This window comes from Colletotrichum truncatum, assembly GCF_014235925.2.
Source record: "Colletotrichum truncatum strain CMES1059 chromosome Unknown Contig_0002, whole genome shotgun sequence".
Lineage (NCBI taxonomy): Eukaryota > Fungi > Ascomycota > Sordariomycetes > Glomerellales > Glomerellaceae > Colletotrichum > Colletotrichum truncatum.
Window position 1 is genome coordinate 2340780 of NW_027222399.1, and position 4183 is coordinate 2344962.

Genomic DNA, 4183 nt, shown 5'->3' on the forward strand with positions numbered 1-4183 from the left:
ATCCCCCTTATTAGAGATATACCTCCTCCTAGATATTATTTACTTATAATTATACCTCTTACTAGTCTTTCTATTAATAATATAGCTTTACTACCTACTTCCTAACTTAGTATTAGAGTTTTAATAAATACTTTTACTATTATACCTAGATTTAGTATAGTCTTATAAAAGAAGGGTTATAGTTATCCTTATAGGTTAAGTAAGAAAAATAGTTAAAAGAATTAAGATCTTCTTTAGTTTATAATATATAGTTAGTAAGTTATTAATAAAAGCTATTTTAGGATTTTATATTTAGTTTTTCTATCTTTTTTAACTTATATAACTAGTTTATAAGTATTTAGTAGAGTTTTTTTTAATATTAGGTTTATTTTAGTATTTTCTATAGATAGTTATTTTAGTTAATATAAAGTCTATTTAGTAATAGGTTTCTAAATATCTTCTAGTTATATTCTTATATATTAGTTATCTTATTTATAATATATCTTTTATATTTATTATTTATATTAATAGATAGTTATTATAATATGTTTTAGATATTATAAAGGTTCCTATATATTATACTTTATAAGCTATCTTACCTACTTAACAAAGTAGTATAATTCTATATCTACCTTTTATTTAGCTATAATCTTATTTACCTTTTATTTATTTAAGTTATCTTCTATATCTAATAGCCTTATTATCTAATATATAATTTATAGTTTTAATAGTATTATAAGGAATATATTATATATATATTAATATTACTAAGGTAAATAGATATAGTATACTTACTATTTTATTTTCTTAGTAATATTAATATAAATAAACTATAGCGTAAGCTTTCTATTTTTAAAATAAAAGTTCTTTATTAAAAGTCTAATAACCTCTTTATATTTATATATTTATAACTTATATCTTATATTATAATATTTTGCTTACGATTTTATAGCTTTCTATTAGTATTCTTAGGTTTTAAGCTATAGTCTTACTATATAATTAATCCTTTCTTAAATACTTTAAATTATAACTTTATTTATTAATAAGATATATTCTATATATCTAAGGTTATAGCTATATAAAGCTTTTATTAGGAAGTATTTTATAATATTATAATAACTATTATTATATATAAACATAGCCTTAAGTATTATAACTACTTATTATTAAGGTATATCTTTAATATAGATTTATAAATACTTCTTTATGATTTAATATATCCTCTCTATTTATCTATTTATCTATAAGTAATATAATGTTAATAGTCTATATTTAATAATATATTCCTTTATAAATTCTTTTTAAAATTAGCTAGTTAGAAGTTTATTTTTATTATTTATAATACCTTTTAAAATACTAAATTAATATTTTATATATTTGTAAAAGATTTATACTAGTCTAGTAGTTATAAAGTAATTCTTTATAAAAATAAATATACTAAACTTAGTTATATAATATATATAACTAAGATTATATAATATTTACTATTATTATTATATATACTTAGTAATAATCTTATAATAAAGTTTAAATTAACTTTTCTAAATAGTTAGGAAAGTAATAATAATAATTATAGCTTCTTATATAGTTTATATCTTAGTATTCTAACTCCTTAATATAATTAGTAGCTTAATATATTTTTTTAATATTATTAGTAAGGTTTAGCTAATAAAACCTCTAAAAGATAAGTTTTATAATCTTTTTTAAGCCTATGTATCCTACTCTAGGGTTATTATAATATTACTAAAGAATCTCTTACCTTAAGGATTTTACTTATAGAATTACTAGTCTTCTTTTAAAGAATAATATACTTTTATTCCTATAAAGTAACCTTTTCTATTTCTAACTAGTCTTTAAGCTTTTACTAACTAGGTTTAGTAATATTTATCTTTAGCTTATAGTCTATTAATAAATCTTTTTAATTCCTTAGATAGTTATTAAAGTAATATTATTTTATTTTTTATAAGCTTTTTTATAATAAGATATAAGATATACTACTTAGTAATAGTAATCCTAGTTTATTTTAAATCTCCTTACTTAGTAATCTTCTATACTATAGTTTCTTACTAAGTATTATTTAATTTTACTTTTATATATTAGCTTTAGGTTATTATAGCTATAGTATAATATAGTCTATAAGTAAATAGGTTATATAAGTAAATAAGTTACTTTTTAAGACTTATATAATAATATATAAGAAAACTTAACTATAATACTTTAAATTAATTAAAACTATATAGAATCCTCTTCTTTAGATATTAATTTAACTTTCTAATATATATAAGTATTATAGCTAGGCTTTCTATAGATACTATATCGTCGCATACGTATTTCTAGTCTCCTTATATAACTACTATTTTAACTTATTTCTACTTTTAACTATTTTATTATATCTATTTAAGACTTTAAATTATTTACTTATTTAATTATTAATAATCCTCCTTACTATAGTTATTTTTTTTCATATACTAATAGCGGCTAAGGCGGTTATTTACTTTTTAAAGTTTAGCTAAGTTACTTCGTATTAAGGTTTATTATATATTATTATTATTATCCCTTTTTTTAATTACTATATACTTAAAAGAATTATTATTAAAAAGCTATTTTAATATCGTATAATATAATTATTAATATAATTAGATTATAAAGTAATTTTAATTAGGTTATTTAGTATTCTTAAGACTTAGCTAGTAATAGGTTAGCTAAAGATATAGGTAGTAATAGTATATAAAGCTTAATATCTAGTTATAAAACTATATAATTAAGGTTATATAGTATAAGGCTAGATATTTTAAAACTTATTTAAATATTTACTTTTATTATTATAATATTATATACTTTATAAAAAGTTAGAAAGAAGTCTTTCTTTATAATATATATAATATATATTTATATTAGACTTCTAATTTCTTTATTATATACCTATTTTAAAAGACTAAAATACCTAATATTAAGAGGCTAAAGCTTATATAATAAGTAAGTAGGTATATAAAGTATAATAATCTTATACTTTTTATAATATAGTTTAAAATCGATAGAATAATAGCTTTTATAACTATTAAGGATAAGGAGGTAGTAAATACCTTTTATATAACTTTTTATATAAAAATTGAAATATTTTATTTATTTTAAGCCTTTCTTATTTATTATTTAACTATTTTCTATAAATATAATTACTTAATTAGATAGGAGGAAGCTATTATATATCTAAGAGTTAAGGTAGACTTTACTTATAAAGATAATATATAGTAGGATAGTATAGTTATATAACCTAATACCTTAGATTATTATAACCTATTCCTAATTCCCTTATTAAGCTATTTTTAGCTTATTATATTAGTTTAAGGTTATAATAACTATTTTAGAAGAGATTCTACTTATTATAAATCTAGTCTTATTAAAGTTATAGATATTATTATTATATATTCTATATTTTATAATTATATTTTATATAAAGGAAAACTATATATAATATACGTCTAGATCTTCGTAGAAGACCTTCTAATAGTTAATTCTTCGATTAAAACGCGTTTAGAGTTTAGGTTATTATTATATAAAGTTTAAAGCCTAGTTTATTCCGACGCGTCGCGCGCTATAGTCGTAAAAAAGCCGATTAGCTATTTCTTAAATACTACTTAAGTATAATAGAAAGAATCTTATATCTAGATTAATAATATATTATATAATACTCTCTTCTTCGTATAATTTATATTTTTTTAAGGTAGTTAGATATTATATTTTATAGTTTAGCTATAGTATCGTTCTTAGAGGGTTATTTAAAATACTTTATAGATAGATATAGCCTTTCGTATACTTAAATTTAGGTTAGATCGAAGCGTATTTAGTATAAGAACTAGACTACTTTTATTTACTTTTTATACTATAGTTATTAGTAGAGAAAATAGGAAAAAAGATTAGGATTATAAAAATATTAAAAAGTAACCTATTTATTTATATAACTTATTTACTTATAGACTATATTATATAATATTATCTTTATATTATAAAGTATACCTTAGACTAGGGAATAAAGGATTCTTATTTTTAAAACTATTATTTTTACTAAGACTTATTTAACTAATTTATATAATATTAATAAATACTCTTACTACCTTTATTATTCTTTTAAATATAGTAATTCTTACTTTTATACTTACTAAGAGTTTAGTAATAAGGCTTAATTTCTTTATAAGTATAGGGAGGA